Source organism: Panthera uncia, assembly GCF_023721935.1.
Source record: "Panthera uncia isolate 11264 chromosome B2 unlocalized genomic scaffold, Puncia_PCG_1.0 HiC_scaffold_24, whole genome shotgun sequence".
Lineage (NCBI taxonomy): Eukaryota > Metazoa > Chordata > Mammalia > Carnivora > Felidae > Panthera > Panthera uncia.
In genome coordinates, this window is record NW_026057580.1 from 12,525,345 (window position 1) to 12,548,246 (window position 22,902).

The 22,902-nt window shown below is 51.2% G+C and overlaps 1 pseudogene; it reads left to right on the forward strand.

The window, feature by feature from the left end:
• Positions 1-6,660: 6,660 nt before the first annotated feature.
• On the forward strand, positions 6,661-8,994 carry LOC125938203 (F-actin-capping protein subunit alpha-1-like; annotated as a pseudogene).
• Positions 8,995-22,902: the final 13,908 nt, after the last annotated feature.

The window sequence follows — 22,902 nt, forward strand, 5'->3', positions numbered from 1 at the left end:
AGGCCCCCGTTCTGCTAGCTCTAGGCTCTCCCAAGAACCCCTGAGGGAAGGACTGTGTGGGCACAAGGTACTGTGCCCAGCCCAGCACCAGCAGCAGGGAGACTGGGGAACAAGAGTCTCTTAGAAAGGGGCCAAACTTGGGGCCCCTGGGTGCTCAGTCGGTTGAGTGTCTGACTTCGGCTCAGGTCATGATCTCACTATTCATGGGTTTGAGCCCCACATCGGGCTCTGTGCTGACAGCTCAGAGCTTGGTGCTTGCTTCAGATTCTGTGTCTCCCTCTTTCTCTCTGCTCCTCTCCCATTCTCACTCTCTCTCTCTCAAAAATAAATAAACGTTAAAAAAATGTTAAAAAAGAAGAAAGAAAGAAGGAAAGAAAGAAAGGGGACAAACTCAGCTGCAGTCACAGAACCTGGAAAGGACCTGCAGTGGGAAATCACCTCAAAAGGCATCTGGTTCTGGTTCAGCCCCCACCCCCCACACCCCGTGACCTTGCAGTTGTGGGATAGCCTTCTGTCTCAACACCTGCAGAGATGGATGTCCCTTCACGGATCCGTTCACTCATTCATTCACGCAATGCTCCTCACCCAATCATCTTCCACACCTCAGGGGCCGAGGCAAATTGTTTTCAAGGTCGTTGCGGGGGTGGTATCTGTCGATCACCCTTCCTGGGCCAAGCACAGTGCTAAGTGGAAATAAAAGATCCCGGCTGGCAACACACGCCCGTGTTCATGTTGCGCCGTGGCACTTACAGTTTGCACACCCCATTATTCCTTTCAGACCCCAAGCAACCATCCTGGGTGGTGTTGGTCCTGCTCACTGGCAGCAGCTGAGACTCCGAGGGGGCATGTCTTTGCAGCTGGGAGAGGGGTGGCCTCAGGACACAGCCTGCACAGCTGCGCTTCCGGCCCAGCGCTCCCTTCACGCACCCACTGCCGGCCCTCTGCCAGCTGGAGTTCCCATGTGGGAGACAGGCTTTGCCCAGGGGAGAAGAGGGCTCCTAGCTATAAAAATAATAGTGCGGAAGAGTCAGACTCCCGCTGGGTCCCAGACACTGTGCCGAATCTGTTAGCGGCAGGGGAGTCAAGTGCTGACCCCGGAACTCCCACCACCTGTCCTCTGGGACCGGGCCCGCAACAGGGACCCGCACAGCTGGCACATGCATACGCGCACAGACACACCCAGGTGGCATGAGTCCCTGCACGTCCTAGGAGACGGGCTGTCCCGGCCCATTCACTCCCCTCTGATAACCCAGCAGCTTCTAGCAGGACACGCACGTACCTCCAGGCTGGTCACCTCGGGCACATGCCAGGCCAGCTGCCAGGGCCCAGATCACCAGCCCTGCTGGGCCCTAGAGCGTGACCTCCTCCATGGCTCACCCTGTTCGACCTCAGGAAGGGGCGTGACCCCATGGGATGTGAGGTCCAGAGGCCCCACCGGCCCCTCCTCAGGGCCAGCAGGTGCTGCAGGGCTGGGGTCTAATGAGGAGCCTCAGGGACACCCCCCGCCAGGCTCCGTGCAGGCACCCAGCTCGTGGGCACACTCCAGGGAGATGCAGAGTAACAAAGAGAGGCCTGGAAGGGCTGACAAGGCTCTAGCAGGGAAGGGGGCGGAGGGGGAGGGGGGAGGCAGAAGGGAAAGTAGGAGTAAATCTGGGAAAGGTGGAGGTCGAGGTTTGGGATCAAGGAGACGCACAGAGAGGGCTTGGCCAGGGAATGCTAACAGGGCAGCTGGAATTTAGGAAAGGGAGGACCCGTGGGGCGTGAGCAGAGGCAATTAAGAAATGGACCCTGGAGCAGGCAGAGCTGGGTTAGAATCTTTGTCCAGCCACGTACAAGCTGGGTGACCTTGGGCAGGTGGCTTACTCTCTCTGAGCACCGTGGTATAATAGTACCTGCCTCACAGACTTGTGGGAAGTAAATGAAGCAAAACGCCAAGCACGGAGCCTGACACACAGGACCTACTCGACTCATAGGAGCTGTTGCAAGGAAAATCCAAAAGGCTCTGAGGGCAAACCTGAAAAACAAGTCAAGCCTGCCCTGGGCCTAGCAGAAAGGGGGCTTAGGGAGCAGAGAGCCCGGGGAGAGACTGGGGCCATGGACCCAGGGCAGCCTCCCCACAAGGTCCTTGTCCCTTGAAGGGGATAGGGGGTGAAGAAGAGGGCAAGACAGCCACTGCCGCCATGTTGGCATCATTCCAGGGATTCTGAAAGGTCCCAGGAGTGCTTCTCTCCACCCCAGGCCCTCATCATTCACATGAGAGGACCTAGGTCCAGCGAGAAAAAGGAACTTGACCAAGGTCACTCGGAGACGGCAGATCTGCTAACCCCCAAGCCAGCCTCCTTTTCCTGGCGAGGCACCCTGGGCCCTGTTCAGAAGCAACAACCAGGGAGAAAGACCCCTCAACTCCATGAAAGGGAAAGACCTAGAAATCATATTCCCTGGAAATAAAGATGAAAAACTCCACTCCTATTCCCACTTGCTGAGGCCTGGAGAACACCCATACTTCCTCTGAAGCCCAGACCAAAGGTACCGCCTCTGAGAAGCCCTCCCTGACCAGCGATGGCAGTTGTGCAGGTGACATTCTGCAGGGCCCTCTCTCTGAGGCCTCCACCTAGCCACTGCTATAGTCAGTGGGTGTGTTTTGTTTTGTTGTGTTGTTTTTTCCCTCCACTGAGCTGGAGTTTTTGAGGCCAAGGGCAGGGTCTTAATCAAGTTGGAGGGCCCAGGTCCGACATCATGATCCAGCCTAGTGCTGCTGTGTGTGTGAACGAAGGAACCAGTTGGATCCAGATCTGCCGGGGCAAGGACACCCTAGGGGTGGGGACGGGGCTCTGGGGCAGCTGCCTTCCTGTCCTGGCCAGTCTCTCCCTCCCCCAAGCCTGAGAGCCCGTGCTAAGAACAAGTTCCTGGTGCAGGCTGTACCCTGTCCCGGATGCCTGGCATTTACCAAAAGGGCAGAGACAGTGAGAAGGGCCTCACCTGTGCCATCCACTCAGAAAGGAGCCGGGCGGCCGGCAGGAGGGAGAGGAGTTAGGTTTCAAAGTGCCCGAAGATGACAGACTGATGGCGGAGGCTGGCCATCTCAGAACCTGCAAAGGATTAGTACCTAGATGAGATGATACAAGGGGCATCTGCAGAGCTACGGGAGGATGGCAACCCTACCCCCAAAATGGGCAAGAGATATGAGTGGGCAGTGAAGGGAGACAAGACCCCAAAAGCGAACACACATGAGAAGAGGTGCTGAAAATCACCAGACATCACTTCTTTCCAATGGATGGGCAGAGATGAGAAAACTGGATAAAGCCCAGTACTGGTGGGGATGTGGGGACACGGGAGCCCTTTGCATGGCAGGCGTCGGCCCGATGGCACACCGTGGACTCGGGGTGGCCATGCTTAGTCAAGTGAAATACCAGGTGTCCTGTGACCCTGCAGCTCCCCTTGTGACTACATATTGAGAGTCTCAGGCGGGTCCCTCTGGTCCAGGCAGAGCTGGCCCGCAGCTCATTCCCTCCAGGGGGGTGGGCAGAAAATTGTGGGGTTGGCACATCATGGGATAAATGACAGCAGGTTGGAACAAAAAGTGTTTTTTTTTTTTTTTTTTGAAAGGGAGAGAGAGAGAGAGAGTGGGAGAGAGAGGCAAAGGGAGAGGGAGAGAGAAAAAATCTTGGGCCCCATGCTCAGTGCAGAGCCTGATGCGGGGCTCAGTCTCATGATCGTGAGATCATAACCTGAGCTGAAATCAAGAGTCAGATGCTTAACTGACTGAGCCACCCAGGTGCCCCAACAAGGCTAGATTTTAAAAGAGTGCTGAGCAAAGGAGATTGTGACACAATGACATTAACTGAAGTTGTTCCAAAACAACAGTGCCTATTTGCAGGAAACATACAAATGGAAAGATCCACATCCAATATTGTGAGGGGGGAGAGGAGCGGTGTGGGGGGCTGAAAGGAATATATGCACAAACTAGACAGGCCAGTGATGCCCACTAAGCCTGTACCCGAGGGCCACAAAGGGGGATGGCCCCAAAGCCCTGAGCACAGGCCACAGGTGGAGCCAAGGGCCCCATGCAGGTGGGTCAGAGCCCTGCTGACCTCAGAGGTCACCCTCCACTCTGGCAGAGAAGGATCTTGGCCAAAGTCAATCCACTGCACACTCAGAGCCCACCCAGCATGGGCATCTTTCATGCCCTGGAAATGGAGGCAGAAGGAACCTCGAACCTATGGCAGTGGGGTTCCCCTGAGCTGGAGGCAAGGAGGAAGTGAGAAGTGAGTCCCTGACCTCCCAAAAGGCTCTATGATTAAGGGGCTTTGTACTTTTCTTGAAGGAGAGTCTTTATCTTCAGATGTACATTCAGGGGCATCTGGGTGGCTCGGTCGCTTAAGTGTCCTGCTCTAGGTTGCAGCTCAGGTCATGATCTCATGGTTTGTGGGTTCAAGACCCCCATGAGGCTTGTGCTGACAGCTGTGGAGCCTGCTTGGGGTTCTCTGTCTCCCCCTCTCTCTGTCCCTCCCTTGTTCGTTCTCTCTCTCTCTCTCTCAAAATAAATAAACAAACATTAAAAAAAAAGAAAAGAAACATCTGTGAAATGATATGCAGCCTGAAGTGTGCTTCAAAATCATCTAAGGGTGGGGGCAGGGGAGAGTGGATATGTTGATGAAACCAGATTGACCATGAACTGATGGCTGCTGAGTCTGGGGATGGGTGCATGGGAGTTCATTATGCTTTGTTCTCTACTTGTGATTGCAAATTTCTCTAATAGAAACTTAAAAAAGGAAAAAGTTCCCCCTAAGAGAGTCTATCATCTGAGGAGAGTAGCCCCTGAGCTCAGGGAGCTCCCAGTCTGATAGGGGAGACACAGCCCCCACCCCCCGCAACTGCCCCCCACCCTCTGTGTGGCCACGGCCTTCCTGCATCTTCTCAGCCTGCCTAACTGGTCAGGGACCACACGTGGGACAGAGGCATGGTCCTGTCACTGGGAGCTGAGCCCCCAGACCTGGCCTTTGTCACTGAGCCCCAAGGGTCAGGCACGGGTGCCACGCCTAAGCAGAGCTGGCTCTGGTTCTGGCTCTACCTGCTTGTGGCCTAGGTTCCTCACCTTTACAGCACCTGCCTGAGGAAATGCCCCGGGGGGTCCACCTGTTATCAGTGGGGAGACGTCTCTGTTGACCCAGCCCCTCCCTGACCAAGTCTCCCTGTCCGTATTGTGGTTACTCGGCTGTTGCTGCCTCTGCCTCCCTGCTTGTGTGATGAGGACCAGCGAGTTGGAGGCAGTGTTTCATAAATGCTCACACTGTCACCAGGACCAGGGGAAGGAGCTGGCCAAGGTCACACAGTCAGATAGTGGCAAAGCTGGCTTAGTCACAGGTGCAGAACACTGAGCCAGCTGCCCCCTCACTCACTATGAGGCCTGTAGGCCGACAGACAGAGTGCCCTCGTTCCGAGTTAGGGTGGGGTCCCTGGGACAGTCCCCTTCAAGCTCCCAGTCCCACTGCCAGGACCTCTGACTCAGAGGAGCACCAGAAACTCCACGTGGGTGAGACGCAAGCCAGAGGGGGGAGGCTGGGGAAAGAGGGAGGTAGAAGCCTTTATCCTGCACCCCCTCCAGGTACACAGAGGGGTCCAGGGACATCTGTCCAGGAAAGCAAGTCCAGACTCAGGGGCTCTGCCAAGAGCTGCTGGGTGAGTCAGGAGTCTTAGGCAGGCCTGGACACCCCTCTCGTGACAGTAGTAATAGCAGTCAACGCTTGTATAGTGCCTGCTGTGTACAAGGCAGAGTTTACAGATGGGAAAACCGAGGCATTGAACGATTAAGTAATTTCCCTCAAGTCACTCAGCTTGTAAACGGCAGAGCTAGGGTTTGATCCCAGGCGGGCTGCCTTGAGTCTGTGCTCTCAGCCACCCCAGTACACTCTCCAAGGGCAACAGTCTGGCTTCTCCTGAGACAGTTCTTCTGATTCCCCAGGGGTCTGGTGGCCGTTGACGTAAAGAGGGGGGGCCTCTATCACAAAAGGGCACAGGCCAATGGCCACAGCTCCTTCCGCCATGAGAGCCTGAGAGCTCCTGGGAGCCCAGATGGTGTAGAGACCGGGCAAGGCAGCAGCTAGAACCCTGTTTATACCACAACCCATGGGATGGGCTCTTCACCTGGGGCAGACCGCACTGCCCTGGGGCAGGACCTCCACTTATCTCTTGCTCTGGAAAGCAGAGTAGAAGGTAAGTGGGCAGGGAGTGACTGTGTCAGAGAGATGGGCTTGTATTTATTTATTTTTGTTCTTAATTAATATCATTCACAGAAAGTTAACCAAGAGGGGAGCACCCAGGTGGCTCAGTCAGTTGAATGCCCAACTCTTGACATCGGCTCAGGTCATGATCTCGTGGTCACGGGATCGAGCCCTGCGTCAGGCTCTGCACTGGGTGAGGAGCTTGCTTGGGATTTTCTCTGCCCCTCTCTCTCTCTGTGCCCCTAACCCCCTCTCAAAATAAATAAACCTCAAAAAAAAAAAAAAAAGGTTAACCAATATCAGCAACAAATTCTTTGTGAAACACCCTCACAACCAGTCACCACGTGGGCCCTGGAGAATCTCTGTCCTCTACTGAATGGGAGCAGCTGAGGCCACCCCCTCCCCCCTCCTCCTGAAGCGTGGCCCTCTGCCAAAAAAAATGCCACACCGTGTAGTGGTGGGTCGGGAGTACGGACTTCCGGAGCAGAAGCCGGGGCTCTGGGTGAGTGCTGCCACTTCCACACTGAAGTGCAAGACCACATATTAGGTGACTTCTGGGCCTCGGTTTTCTCATCTGCAAAGTGGTGGTGATAATACCATCCCCTCACAGAGGGTTACGGGGTTGTTGTGGGTTGTGTGTGTGTTTTTTTTTTATATTATTTATTTATTTATTTATTGATTGATTGATTGATTGATTTATTTTGAGAGAGAGCGAGAGAGAGAGACCAGAGGAGGAGCAGAGAGAGAGAGGGAGACAAAGAATCCCAAGCAGGCTCGGGGCTGCCAGTGCGGAGCCAGACACAGGGCTCGAACTCACAAACCATGAGACCGTGACCTGAGCCAAAACCAAGAGTCAGACGCTTAATAGACTGAGCCACACAGGGGCCCTAGGTTAGGGGGTTTTCATGAAGTAAGGTATGTCAAGTGTTCAGCCTGGTGCCTGATACATAGTAGGTGTGCAACATTGGCTTCTTAGCGTTACCACTGCTGTCAGGATCAGCCCCAACCAAGCTGTGAGCTCGTTGGCGGAAGGAACCACATCTTGTTAATCACGGTCTGTCTCAGCATTTTGCACAGAGCTTGGGATACTGTAGTGCTCCTGGCTTTAGGTCAAGTTCCCCAGAAGCAGATCCTGAGATGGGGAATCCCAGCTCGTGACTTCCTAAAGCAGTGCTCCCAAGGGGATCAGGGGCCAGGGGGACACTGAAGAGAGACTGGGGGAGGCAGGGGAGGCCCACAAGGGTGCAGAGGCTGGCTTCATCCTGTCCTGCAGGGGACTCTGCTGTGCACGTTACACCTCAGGGCTCTCCCCATGCCACGCAAGGGAACTGAGCCCTCTCTCACCTGCACTCCATTTGTTGGCTAAGAGCTACTTTGGGGGGCGGGGTGTAAACTTCCAGGCACTTCCACTATGCTCCAGGAGCTGAGTGCATTATGTAGAAAGAGAGCCTGCAGAAGGGAAAGCACACAGGGGGCAGGGAGGGTGCATGGAAATGGGAAAAGGGAGAGTAGCCCAAGACAGCCGACTTTGAGGATTGGGTGTGGGTGAGGAGAGGGTACACATAGCTGCTAAATTCATCACTCATGCACCCCCAGAGGAATTTAATGCAGTGTTCAAGGATGTCCGACTACTACTTAATAATGACAATCTCCTCAGGGAAGGGGCAGCACATGCATTTGCCCAGTATAACGGGTCAGTTCACGTCTGTGAAGATAGAAGGATATGAAGATCAGGTCTTAATTACAGAACACGGTGACCCGGGCAATAGCAGATTTTTAGATCCAAAAAACAAAATTTCCTTTACGTTGGATCATTGACGGAAAGAAGCAAGTGACCCCCAGCCAGAGGACGTAGATGGAGGTCTGAAGTCTTGGAGAGAATCCTGTGACAGTGCTTTAAGGGCCTATGTGAAAGATCATTATTCCAATGGCTTCCGTACTGTTTACGCTAAAACTATAGGTGAGCAACAGATCATTACTGCATGTGTTGAAAGCCACCAGTTTTAGCCTAAAACCTTCTGGAATGGTCGTTGGAGATCAGAGTGGAAGTTCACCATCATACGACCTACAGCCCAGGTTGTTGGAGTACTTAAGATTCAGGTTCACTGTTACGAAGGTGGCAATGTTCAGTTGGTTAGTCATAAAGATGTACAAGATTCAGTAACTGTTTCGAATGAAGTCCAAACTGCCAAGGAAGTTTATTAAAATCATAGAGCATGCAGAAAATGAACATCAGACAGCAATTAGTGAAAACTATCAAACAACGTCACACACCTCATTCAAGGCCTCGCGCCGGCAGCTTCCGGTTACCCACATGGAAATCGACTGGAACAAGATACTCAGCTACAGGACTGGCAAAGAAATGCAGAATGCTTAAAAGGCTGAATGTAGGATTCTTCAGTATGCGGAAAGAAAGGATTCGACATGCGGTCATATGATAAATCAGTGATTTATAAACAAGAGTGATATTTTGCAGGTTTTCTAGCCTCATGGAATGCTGTTTAACCTTGACTCTTTTGTGTTCTCTGCCTTGTAATTTTCTGTTTTCACTACATTTAGTTGTTTTTTTTTGTTTGTTTTTTTTTTTTTTAATTCTGCCACATTTAATGATGGAGAAGGAGATCTATCCTGGAGTCATTTTACCTTTTAGAAATTTTTCCTAGCCGTGAAGCCCTGTCATTGATATAGACAGGTAATACACTCAGCACTTTTCTATTCTATCCCTATCCTTCAGAGCACTTCTGGTACTTCCGTGGTTTTTACTGATCCACCAACCGCTAACGATGCTATGTTACAAACGTGCTGAAGGGAAGACACATTCATCCTCTCCCTCTGACTGCTTTGATCATCATTTATAGCATCCCATAACTGTAGTGTTCAAAAGTTTGGATAGGGCTTTTCAGGTCCTTTTGTGGGGGCAAAGGAAGTTTTCTGGAAATGCCATCATAGCCAGCTTCTCTGGGGAAGTTGCTTTTAAATCCAAAGACTTGAACCACATTCCCTGCACATGAACGTGTTTGCTTTTTTCTCTTCCCTCATTGTCTCTTTCCAATCTAGCACCATTATGGTTATAGACATCTGCATTTTTAGAAGAGTTTTACTCATTTACTATTCTTTTTTTTTTATTATTCAAGAACTGCTGACATACTAGGAATGCAGTAGAGTCGAAAACGTGAAATATCCTTCAGATATTGAAGGAAGAATAGGTATCTTGTGCTTTAATACTTTGTGGCTGGATTGTACTACAAACAGATGATTCAAACAACTAAGTAAATCACAAACAAAACCAAAAAATGAACCAAAGTGAGAAGGACACGTCCCAGGCAGTATCTTTCTATTGTAACCTGTTATTTGAAGGGATACTAGGGATTTGTTCTAAACAGGATGGAAAACTGCTTCCAATTTACTTGTCCTCAGTCCTGCCTGCCAAGAACATGAACATAACTGTGATACAGCAACCCTTCCCAGGTATACTGGCGGGTGTATGTGTGATCTCAGAATACACGGGGGACACAGATATGGTATGATAGCTGGTCATGGTGGATTCATTTCCATTGTTTACACTTCTATGACCAGGCCTTATGGGAAGGTCAGTTTTTAAAAAACCAAGTAGTGTCTTCCTACCTATCCAAATACATGTCAAAAGAGAAGGGTGCTTGTTTTTGCTCAGTAATATAGTTAAGCAAGTCTGTTTCCAAGTGACCTGTTGACCTATATAAGCATTTTTGTTTACTTCAAATAAAATATATTTGTATTAAAAAGAAAACGAAAAAAGAAATGGACAAAGGGCCTCAGCGGATCTTCTATGCTCCAGAAACATCTTCTTGGTTGGCTGGAAATCAGTCCCAGCCCAGCCTCTGAAGGGTCACGGATCCCTGCTAGTCCAGGGAGGTAGAGGCAGAGAGGCACAGACCGCAGGGCAGAGGGCAACAGCTCTAACTTACCTGCAGAGTCCCAGCCTGTCAGAGCCAGGAGGGTCCCCTGAGCAGCAGCCTCTCCCCTAGCTGAGCAAGGGTGGGGCTGGGGCCGCCTGACGTGGTCTTGAGAGCCCCCCTGCACATCCGGCATGGGTGCTAAGTTCTTCTCATGGGTCACTCGCTTCACTCTCATACAGCCCTGGATAGTATCCCGGTTTAGACACCAGGAAACTGAGGCACGCAGAAGGCAAGGGACTTGCCAGAGTTCCCCCAAAGAGTTCAGGGCAAAGATGATTAATGCGATTAGTCATTAGGAAAATGCAATCAAAACCCACAATGAGATACCATTTCACACCCACGAGGATGGCTATAAAAAGGAAAATAACCAGTGCTGGCAAGGAGGTGAGGAAATTGGAGCCCTCACATGCTGAGAACATATAATGATGGAGCTGCTGTGGAAACAGTTTGGCGGGTCCTCAATAAGTTAAACATAGAATTGCCATATGATCCCTATGATTCCACTCCTTGTATGGACCAAAAGAATCAAGAACAGGTGTTCAGATGGAACTTTCATAAGGTTGTCATAGGAGCACAATTCACAACAGCTAAAAGGTGGAAACTACCGAAACGTCCATCAACTGACAAATGAATAAACACAATACAGTATATCCATACGGCAGAGTATTATTCAGCCATAAACAGGAACGATGTACTGACGCGTGCTACAACATGAGTGAACCTTGAAAACATCGTGCCGAGCAAAAGAAGCCAGTCACAAAAGGCCACATGTTGTAGGGGGCCATTCATATGAAATGTCCAGAATAGGTGAATTTGTAGAGACAGAGTAAATGGGTGGTGGCCAGCGGCTGGGGGAGGAGGCATAGGGAGGGACCATCTAATGGGTGTGGGAACTACATAGCAGGGATGTTGCAGAACCCTGTGAACATTCTACGTGCTACTGAGTTCAGTACACCTCAGTGTTTAGTTTATTTATTTATTTATTTATTTATTTATTTATTTATGAGGGGGGTGAGGTGAGGCTCAGAGGGAATGTGTGTGTGTGAGAGAGAGAGAGAGAGAGAGAGAGAGAGAGAGAGAGAATCTTTAGCAGGCTCTGTGCTCAGCGCACAGCTGAACTCAACACGGGTCTCAGTCCCACCACCCTGGGATCATGACCTGAGCTGAAATCAAGAGTCAGATACCAGTCAAGTGCCTGGGTGGCACAGTCAGTTAAGCCTCAGACTCTTGATCTCGGCTCAGGTCATGATCTCACAGTTTATCAGTTTGAGCCCCCCATCCGGCTCTGTGCTGATGGCCTGGAGCCTGCTTAGGATTCTGTCTTTTCCTTCTCTCGGCTCTCCCCCACCATCTCTTTCAATAAAATAAAATAATAAAATAAAATAAAATAAGTTGGACAATCAACCAAGACACCCAGGCACCCCCTGAATTGTACTTTTAAATGGTGCAAATGGTAAATTTTATGTTACCTTACCACATTTTTTTTAAGTTTTAAAAAAAAGTGACTTTTTAAATTATCCTATGTCCTTATTTAACAAAATGAGATGCCAGCAACCCTTGCATCAGTTCCCAAAATGACTTTTTTTGCAATTTTGTTGGTAAATCCTCAAATCTAAGAAGCATGGTCCTGCCCGACCTGCCCGTCAAGTTTCCCTCTTCTGGCAGAGGGTGAATCGGGTCTCACTTACTCAGTGAGTGGGAGGAGGGTGGGGCCCCTGGGGACCATCCCTGGCAGGGTGGCTCTTTGCAGCCTGCTCCCCCCCCCTGCCGCCCCACCCCTTCACACAGCAGCATCCTCACTGGCCAACCTCTGCTTACCCCAAGGCTGCCTCCTGCATCCTGGTACCAGAGGCCTGTCCTCCAGCAGCAAAGGGGGACACGTGGCACCCTGCCACTCTCCCATTTACCAGACCTCTAGTTTGGCTTAAGAAGAGGCAAGCCATGGGGCTCCTGGTAGCTCAGCTGATTAAATGTCTGACTCTTGATGTCGGCTCAGGTCATGACCTCACGGTTCCTAAGTTTGAGCCCTGACAGCACAGAGCCTGCTTGGGATTCTCTCTCCCTCTCTTTGCCCCTCCCCTGCTTGCTCTCTCTCTCAAAAATAAATAAACTTAAAAAAAAAAAAAATATATATATATATATATATATGTATATATATATATGGGCAAGTCATGTTCACGGACCAATTTTCTTGTGAACCAAATGAGGCTTCATTAGACCGTGTGGACCACACTCATCCTGAGCAGCTCACAGCCAAGTTCTGAGGGGGCTGTGGGCATCACTGGGACCTCTTGGCCCTCTCCAAGTTTCTCAGACTAGCCCAGACCATTCTAGGTGTGATGCTGATGCTGAGGGCATAGTCAAGGCCTCTGATGCTACAGCCAGGAATGTACCACAAACTGCTCACTTAAAATCCTGTTTTGGGCTTGGCAGTAAATTAAGTGGCAGAGACCAAGGGCTTGTGTGGGAGGTACTGCTACTCCAGAAGAAACCATTAGAAACCATCAGGAGACCATGGGGAGCTGTGAAGGGAAAAGAAGGGAGAAGAACAAGGATGGACAGACAGACGGCAAACATGGCCTGAAGGCCCACTCTGGGCCAGGCACGATGCTTGGTGCTAAGAGTAGAGCATGAAAGAGACATACTCCCTGCCAGGAGCAGGGACATACACCTGAATGCCTGATGAGCAGGTGGAGAGCCGGGGCCAGGACTAACACTTATCAAGCCTGGTCATCTCCATAATCCTGGAGACAGGAGCTTCATCCTCAAGAGCTCACGAGCTGCCAACCAAGTCAAAAAGTAGGAAACTTCCAGACCGAGGTAAGACTGAGAAGAAAATAAACAGAAGGCGGGACAAAGCAAAATGGAGCCAGCAATTCAGGGGGTGGTTGCAGAGGGCCTCTCTGAGGAGGGGACATTGGAAATGAGGTAGAGGAGAAGGAAGAGCATTCCAGGTGGGGAACAGCAGGTGCGGGGGCCAGGAGACAAGAAAGGACCTAGCGTGTTCAAGAATGAACAGTGTGTGGAGGCTGCTGTGGCTGGAGTGTGTACCCGCAGAGGGGCCAGAGACAGGTCAGGCAAGACCTTGCTGACTGCAGCGAGGAGTCTGGGTTGGGTAATGAGAGCTTCATTTGCATTTAGCAGATAAGGAAACTAAGGTTCAGAGAAGAAAATTTCCAGGGCGCCTGGGCGGCTCAGTCAGTTAAGTGACAGACTCTTGATTTTTGGCTCAGGTCATGACCTCATGGTTTGTGGGATCGAGCCCTGTGTTAGGCTCTGCGCTGACAGCAGGAAGCCTGCTCAGGATTCTCTCTCTCCCTCTTTCTCTGGCCCTCCCCTGCTCGCGCTCGTTCTCTCACTCTCAAAATAAATAACACTAAAAGGAGAGAGAGAGGGAGAGAGAGAGAAGATTCCTCCACACAGTCTGTTGTCAAAACCCACAGGTCTTTATTTTCTCAACAGGCACTGGAAACCAGACAGTGATTAATGACAGCTGATTTAATGACAGGGGCCTGGAGGTGGCCAGTTCGCCAGGGAAGCCTTTGTGGTGGTGCTAACATCTGAATTGGGCCTTTAAGGATGAGGAGGACTTTACCAGGCAGAGAAGTGGGGAGGGAGAGTTCAAAGCAGCTTAAGTAGAGGGGAGACCAGAAGCACGTGGTCGGTTTGGGGGATGAGAAGCAATGGAGAAGAGGCGCCTGGGCGGCTCAGTCAGTTAAGGATCTGACTCTTGATTTCAGCTCAGGTCGTGATCTCATGGTTTGTGGGTTTGAGCCCCATGTCAGGCTCTGCACTGACAGCACGGGATTGGGATTCCCTCTCTCTCCCTCTCTCTGCCTCTCTCCTGTTCATGCTCTTTCTAAACAAACAAACATAGAAAGAAAGAAAGAAAGAAAGAAAGAAAGAAAGAAAGAAAGAAAGAAAGAGAGAGAGAGAGAGAGAATTGCCGAGTTGGAAGACAAGTGTGATAAGGCAGGTTGGGCCAGATTATAAGGGACTTGGGTGCCTATCAAGGATGTCTGAATTGACTCACAAGCAACGAGAAGCCAAGGAAGGTTCTTGAACAGGCTAAGCTGTTCTGTGCTTTAAGAAGATAACGCTGGTGCAGGAAGCAGGAGAGGCTGGGGATGGGGGGGAAGGGACAGCTAACATAAATAAGGGGACAGAATCTGAGGGAGAAGAGAAGAAGGAGGAGGGGAAGGGGGAGGGGGAGGAGGAGTGGGAGAGTAATGAGTTGTGAACTGCAGAGGGAGGTGAAGCAGGGTAGGACCCCCTCAAATCCCAGAGATCAAGACCACCGGCACTGCTGGTACCCCCCTGCCACCACTTCCAGCCGGGGACATACTTATCCTGATTATACATGACCTCCACAACCTGTCTGGTGGGTACTTGGGAGAGCAGAGGAGTTCAGGCCGCAGATAAGGAGGTATTTTGCAGGACCTCACCCCAGGACCCCACCCTGCTTCACTCCACCCACCCCTGGCCTGGGTCCATGGTCCATTCTTAGCCAGTGGCCCCAGGCCCTGGTGCCGGTGATCCCATCAACCCCAGGCTTCCTGTCCATGCCCACAGCCCCCAGGCCCATCTCCTTCCCTCTTTGCTTTCATGATGATCCTGCCAGATGATTTCTGCCAGGACTCAGGGATTTAGCATCTGGGCCTCACCCTCTGCCTCACCCCCTCAGGCAACACCTGCCCGCCTGCTACAGCTGGTGATGAGGAGCTCAACCGGTCTGAAGCTTCCTCTGCCCCTGAACCAGTGCAAGCCCCCCAACCCTGGTTTGCCCACAGCAAACCCCAGCCAGCCCATCCCTGCCCCTCTGCTGAGGGGCCCAACCAGGCAACCCCTGCCGGGGCTGTCCAGACACCAGGATGGCGGCTTGGGCTCTGGGACCGGGGAGCTGGGAACCCTTCTGCCCACTAGATGTCGTGATGCGCACAGAAATGTAGGTTTTACAAGCCGGCCTCCCTCCTCACCTGCCCAGGGACAGAATTTTCACCACGCCCTTTGTCTTTATCTCGTTTTTTATTCCCACTCCTTGCCCCCACCCACAGCCAACCATTTGTATGTGTTCTTGCAAAACAGGTGCATGTATTTTGTAATTTCCTGTTTAGTATGTCATATATTTCTTTGTTTTCTCAGTACCCTATTTTTAAGCCCTATCTATGTTGCTAGGCCCCCGTGGGTACCTTCCACAGTTTCTGGCTGAGAGGGTGACAGGCACCCAGGTTCCCTCCAACGCCCCTCAACAATCCTGCCATGAGCGCCCTTGCACATGTCCCCTGTGGACCTGCCTAAAGATTCAAGGAGTGGAACTGCCCAGTCACAGGGTTGACCTGATGATTTGAGTCCTGCCAGCCAGCTCTCAACTCACCCAATTCATGGATGCTTACCGGGAAGAGACTCCAGGCCTCCACCTCCTGGACTGCCTGGCCTGGCCTCCCTCCCTCCCTGTGGGTGACCCTGAATCCATCCAACAGGAATCTGCCTGGGCCTTAGGAGAGTTGGGGGATGGCTGTCCAGAGTATCTCAGTGACTGAGAGACCTCAGGTCTCGCGGTCTCCCCTGGGCCTGCTCTGCCCACCTGTACTGAGTGCTCACCAAGGCCCCGCTGGCCCACAAGGGCCCCACGTCTCTGTCTTCAGGACTCTTCCTGGTAACAAGGCCCATTTTCTCCCTCTTCCCCTCCCAGAGAACTCCCTCAGTTTCCTGCTTCTTCCCAAGTTCTTTCTCTTCCTCGGCCCATCCCTTCTGTGTGATCAGTTCTTCGCTTTCTAGCTGTGTCTACGGGCAACTTTAGACTCTCCAAGTATCCTTGTCTATAACATGGAGATAAGGGATATCATTACTAGTAACAGACACACAGACATGATCCCTCCTCACCTCTGCACACAGCCCTCTTTCAGACTCCCTGCTGCCCTCCTTCCTACACATGGTCAAGTCACTTGAACTCCTCCTTCAGGAAGTCATCTCTGATTGAACCAGATATGGTTCCTAAGCCATGTTACCTGTCACCTAGTAAGAGCTCAAATGTTTTGTGGGCTGAAATTTGAAATCACAATAATGACTGTGATTCATCGATCACGTGCTATGTGTTAGGAGTACTTTATGCTACTTCACTCACACAAGAGCCCTGGAAGGCAGACATTAGCATCCCCATTTCACAGAAGAGGAAGTTGAGGCTCGGAGAGTTGAGGTGACTTACCCAAGGTCACAGGCAGATAATTGTCGAAGTCAGGACTGGAATACAAAATTGTCTGACATAAGGTTTTATGACCTGACCCCACACCACCTCCTTCAGAATCCCTTCCTCCTTTCTTTTTTCCTCCATATACCCAGTATGTATGCTGCATTTTAAAATGAGTGATTTATTTATTTATTTATTTATTTATTTATTTATTTATAATGTTTATTTATTTTTGAGGGACAGAGACAAAGAGAGACAGAGCACGAGCAGGGGAAAGGCAGAGAGAGAGAGAGGGAGACACAGAATCTGAAGCAGGCTCCAGGCTCTGAGCTGTCAGCACAGAGCCCGATGTGGGGCTCGAACTCATGAACTGTGAGATCATGACCTGAGCTGAAGTCAGACACTCAACTGAGCCGCCCAAGAGTCCTTAAAATTAATTTTAAGTATACAAATAATACAGAAGTATATTCTCCTCGGAAACATTAAAGCACTGTAGATAGAGCTTTGTCATATTTGAACAGGATTTCCCACCCTCCCCATAGTACCCCCTACTACTAACTGTCCTGGATATGATCTCAGTCCTTTTCTATGCATTCACACACATTTTTCTACATGTGCAGAAGTAAGTAATATTGTTAAGTGATTTTATTTTTACATAAATGGTGTGTGTGTGTGTGTGTGTGTGTGTGTGTGTATCAATCTTCAACATGCTTCTCCCCACCCCACCCAACAATATGTCTTAGACAGCTACGTCTAGGGGCGCCTGGGTGGCGCAGTCGGTTAAGCGTCCGACTTCAGCCAGGTCACGATCTCATGGTCCGTGAGTTCGAGCCCCGCGTCAGGCTCTGGGCTGATGGCTCGGAGCCTGGAGCCTGTTTCCGATTCTGTGTCTCCCTCTCTAGACTCTGTCCCTCCCCCGTTCATGCTCTGTCTCTCTCTGTCCCAAAAAATCAATAAACGTTGAAAAAAAAAAAATTTAATAAAAAAAAAAAAAAAAAAAAAAAAGACAGCTACGTCTATTTACACCTACACCATTCTTTCTTGGAACCGTTGTACCTGGATCGGCTTTACCTATCAAACCGGCCCTTCCTGCTGGCTGTTCAAATTGTTCCCAGTTTCCATTATTAAAAACGGGGCCGTGGGGCACTTGGGTGGCTCAGCTGGTTAAGTGTCCAACTTCAGCTCAGGTCACGATCTCACGGTTCGTGGGTTCAAGCCCCGCGTCAGGCTCTGTGCTGACAGCTTGGAGCCTGGAGCCTGCTCACATTCTGTCTCTCTCTCTCTCTCTCTCTCTGCCCCTCTCCCACTCACGCTCTCTCTCTCAAAACTGAATAAACATTTTAAAAAATTAAAAATAATTAAAAATTAAAATGGGGCCAAAATGAACATCCTTGTACAGACTTCCTTGTACACTGTACCAGGAGGCCTTGTCTGTCACACTGTTAATGAACACCGCTGATGGGAGTTCTCAACCTGGAAGCCACTGAAGGCCTCGGGGGGCCTTGAACCCCTGAAATCATACATAAATTTACCTACATGTGCCTCTGCATGTTTGGACTATTCTGGGGAGAGGGGCCATAACCCTCACAGGTTTTCTGGTTTTCAGAGGCCCTCATAAAAGCTAAGAAGCACTGACCTGTGTTAACTTTTGTGCCTTTACGAAATACCATGTTATGTGCTTAAAAGGACAAGGTGGACAACATAAAACAGCTTCCCTCCCAGCGGTTTTGCTGACAAGGATTCCATCTACTGCTGAGACAATCTCTGGAGCCCAACCTAGCCCAAATTCTGGTGCCACCCCTCACTGTGGGCAACTAATGAACACCAGCCTCAGTTTCCACTTTACAAAGTGAAGAAATGCCTGCCTCATAGGACTGCTGTGAAAACAATAAGATCACCGGTGCCAAAGTGTCCGGCACATGCATTAGGCGCTGCTCTGTGTCCTTGTCCTTGGCTTCCTTACTTCTGGCCAAGATCTTTAGACAACCTGAACCCTCTCAAGGGCAGGGACTGAGCTCACCCAAAGTCTGCAATCCCCTTGGGCTCAGAGCCTAAATCCATTCTGGACAAGTTGGGATGCTGTGAGCAGAGTCCTTGCCCTGCCTCTGCGGGTCACACCACAGCAAAGCCACAGGACAAGCCCGGCGCCTGAAGAGGTTCTGCTGGGGGGACCTCTGACTGAGGTGGTATATGCATGTGTGTGCACGTGTGTGTGCATGCATGTAAGTACATGCGCATGAACATGGATGTGTTCATGGAAGTATGTGTGTGTGTGTGTGTGTGTGTGTGTCCATGTGTGTTGGAGAGGCAGAGACCAAAGGTGAAGGCCAAGGTTTCCTAAGAGGCAGGATCCCCGGCCCTCCCCCCTTAAGGAGCTTCCAGGTTGATTTAACAAATATGCAATCACCTACTGTGTGCCCAACACTGCTTCCGTCCTCGAAGAATTCATAGGGGACAAAAGCAAGACAGTTGGGTTCAAGCAATATTTCCAGGTGGTGGCCTTGTCCCCACCCCTTAGAGTCAGACTCATAATTCCACTAGTGTAACCTCATACATGGCGCCTTGGAACAGAAGCGTGTTCAAGGGGCGCCTGGGTGGCTCAGTCGGTTGAGTTTCTGACTTCGGCTCAGGTCATGATCTCACGGCTTGTGAGTTCAAGCCCCACATCGGGCTCTGTGCTGTCAGCTCGGAGCCTGGAGCCTGCTTCCAATTCTGTGTATGTCTCTCTCTCTGCCCCTACCCTGCTCACACTCTTATCTCTCAAAAATAAATAAACATTAAAAAATTTAAAAAAAAAAAAAAAAGAAGCAGCAGCATGTTCAAGACCCAGAGTAGAAAAGGGTGGAGTCAACTCTATCCTGGGGCCACAAACCCACTGGAAGAGAGGGGGCATTTCCACTGCCGGGCCTTGCCAAACCTGACCCATGATGTCCCCCGCAAGGCACTCTCCTCCCTTTCCCACACATGGTCACTGAGCCTTGCTCAGTGCAGACCCCTCTTCTGCACAGGCAGGAAACCATCGGGGCCCAGCGCCCTAGTGCACTACCAACCCCTTCTCCATTCTCAGCTTTCTCCCCCAGGTGGGCAGCTGGTCCCCATCTTTCCCACCCCTACCCCACTCTCAGCAGACAGCCTCCCTCTTACAAGGCTTTCAGGAGTGAACCCTTCAATGTCCTGCCCGCCCAAACCTATACAAAAACTGACCTCCCTGAGCGCCCAGCCTGCCACCAGGCTCAGGGATCAGGTGTCCCTTCGCTTGTTCGGGCTCCCCTGCTTCCCCCTCTGTTGGGGCCTCCTTCCACCAGTCACCATGCCTCCACCTCCAGCAACAACTGCACAGGCCCAGCACTCCAGCTCCATTTCCTGGCCCAAGGACCTGAGACAGCGGCTCCACCAATCAGAGCTTCAGTCCCCACGTCAGCACAGGGCACAACCCAGGAACACTGACAGAACCGACCTCCTGAGGTTTTGGGAAGATGAGATAACATCAGCACATGAAATGCTCAGAAGTGGGCTGGCAGGCAGGGAGTGTTCACTAAATGTGATTGCAATTGCCCTAACCCCTAGGCGACACCCACCTGCCACAAAGGCACCTTCTGGTGATCACTAGGTGCCCATGAATGCAGTCCCCCTGCATGGGACGGCACCGATAGCTGCCTACCTGCCCCGTCATATCCACTTGTGGTCTAAGTCAGAGGACCTTCCCCCAATCCAACCCTCCCAGGGCCTCTGCCCATCTCCACCCGAGGCCCAGGCTCTCCATCAGGCAGCATTTTGTTATACTTTCCTCCCAGGGGTCACTTTCCTTGGGTCTGGGCATCACTAGAAGGCCTTCAGAATGAAACACAGTCCATGCTATGGGGTCTTCTCATGCTGATAATATTGACCTAGTACTTACCAGGTATCAAAAGTTCCAAAATAACAGAAGTAAAACCAGTGAATCATCCAAGCAGTACTTTTTTTTAATGTTTATTTTTGAGAGAGAGAGAGAGAGAGAGAGAGCGAGCATGAGTGGGGGAGGGGCAGAGAGAGAGAGAGAGAGAGAGAGAGAGAGAGAGAGAGAGAGTTACAGAATCTGAAGTAGGCTCCAGGCTCTGAGCTGTCAGCAGAGCTCAACATGGGGCTTGAACTCACGGACCAAAAGGTCATGACCTGAGCCAAAGTCGGATGCTTCAGACCACAAGGTCATGACCTGAGCCAAAGTCAGATGCTTAACCGACTAAGCAACCCAGGCGCCTCCAAGCAGTAATTAATAAAAGTTTATGGTGCACACACACCAAGAAGACAGTTTACAAACCAGCGCTCAGCACTCCCAAAACATGGTATGAGGGAGGCTCCGGGGTGTACTGTTTTAAAGCAGTTTACACAGTGAGAAAGCAGTGACTGTTTATTCTGCACAGTGACTGGTCATATTAGACTCCTCTTAAATGACTGGGAATTAGAGGTTACTTCCTATCAACCTTGGGAAAGTTTCAGTTTTGCTTGTGATTTCCAGAGGCATAAGCAATGGCCCAGGTCAAGTTTGTCGTGCAAAATAAGCTCAATTAAGCTTTGCTTGTATGACTAACCTGGTTTTGTCTGCTCAGGGAATTTTAAGTGTTTTTGTTTGTTTTTAATGTTTATTTATTTATTTTGAGAGAGAGAGAGAATCCCAAGCAGGCTCTGTGCTGTCAGCCCTAAGCCTAACACAGGGCTCAATGTCACTATCTGTGAGAGCCACCCAGGTGCTCAGGGAATTTTCAACGCTGGTCTCCATTTGTTTTTGATTTTCACATATGCTAGCATCTTCTTACCAAAGACCCCCTCACAGCAAGGAGGAGAATCCACCTGTCTACAAACTGCTCGGGTCTCTCCCAACCTAAAGCATCTCTCATGCTGTCCTCTCTCCTCTCCCCTCGTCAAACAAACTTCTTGAAGAAATTCTCCTCCCTCCTCGTGACTGTCTGCTTGCTCCCATCCCTCCTCACCCCACTGCAGACTGCCTCTGACCTCCCTCCACCAGTGACAACCATGTGGTCACTTCACCCGACCCTCTGTAGACCTCACCCCAGATGCAGACCCCCATCTGACAAGTGGGGTGACCACTTCTTCCTCACACCTCACCTCTGCGCCTCCAGGACTCCACTCCCCAGCCCTCCTCCTCCTCCTCCTTCCCATTTCGTGTTGATCTCCTGCCCAGCTTCCTCCTCCTGCACCCACCTCTTAAATACCAGTACTCTCCAGTCTCTCCCCTTCCTCTCCCTGAGGGTGGGGAGGCGGGGGGCAATGGGTTTCCCGATGCCTCTGAAACCTTTCATCTGTTCTCTCCTTGACCTTGTGTTTAGACGATGTCCCCCCAACACTTACAGCTCAACAACCAGAAAAGAGCTTCCTTCCTCCTCTCCTCTCCTTTCTCAGGGACCCACCAGCCCCCCAGGCTGCAGACCTAGAAGTCACCCTGGCCTCTGTCTACTCCCAAATGTTCACCAGATCCTGCCCATTCCACATTTGGGCAGTTCAACAGTTGGCTGGCCCAGTAGGTTTAAGACCCAAGGTGCAGGATGCATGGATGCCCTTTTATTTCAGGAAAGTGGCTCAGAGGAAGGCAACTGAGCAAGCCCCACACCTCTAGTCACAGGTAGTCCGGCCTGGCCTCCAGGTGGCCCCAGCTGCATCGGGGATGCTGCAGGCAGCTTCCTCTCCCTGCCTTGACCCAGGCCACTGCCAGTCACCCTCTGAGCTTGCCTCGCTCCCTGCCACAGGCACAGCTGGCATTTGCCCCATGCTCAGCGGCTCCCCTCCCCACCCACTCTCCTGTTTCCCACCACACGTTTCCTCTGAACACAAACCTCAGCCCTCAATAACCCATCCCCACAGCCCAGTTGTGCTGTCTTGAGTTTCTAGACCCCTGCCCTGTCTCCCAACATGACTCCCCTATTCCAAACTGTCTCAACCTGCTAAATACCTATTTCCCCCAAATATGTCCTGAATCCCATCCTTCATCCCTGCCTTGCCCTACCCTGGTGCTCTTACCATCTCTTCAACTTACTGATTCCCCTGCCACCTACCTGGCCCTCATGCCACCCCTTAGAGAGGTCCTCCGCACAATAGCCTGGCCCAACTTGACAAATGCAATCTGGGATGAGGAGCTCTGGGGGCATTTGAAGCCAAGTGGTGAGGAGGTCAGGGTCCCGGGGCTGGTGCGGCCCTGCCAGCCTCCACACTCACTGCTGGCCTCCAGGGTCCCCAAACCATTGGCAGGTCATGGTCCCTCTCACTCAGTGTCATACATCTGGCTTTGGCTAGGATGAAAGTAGCTTCCACTTTAGATGTCACTTGACCAATCTTCTGGCTTCCAGGAATCTCTTCAGGAAGTCTTTCTGGGTCCCCCAGACCAATGGCTGCTGAGGCAGAAGCTTCGTGACACTTCCCATAGAATGAACCAACCCCATCACCTCCCAGGAGCTTCTCCAGGGCAGGGACCATTGTTTGCCATCTGGGTTCCCACGGTCCATGTTTGTATCCGGCAGGGTCCTAGCAGGTCACAGGTGGCCCACTCCAGTCAAGATCATCTGAAGAG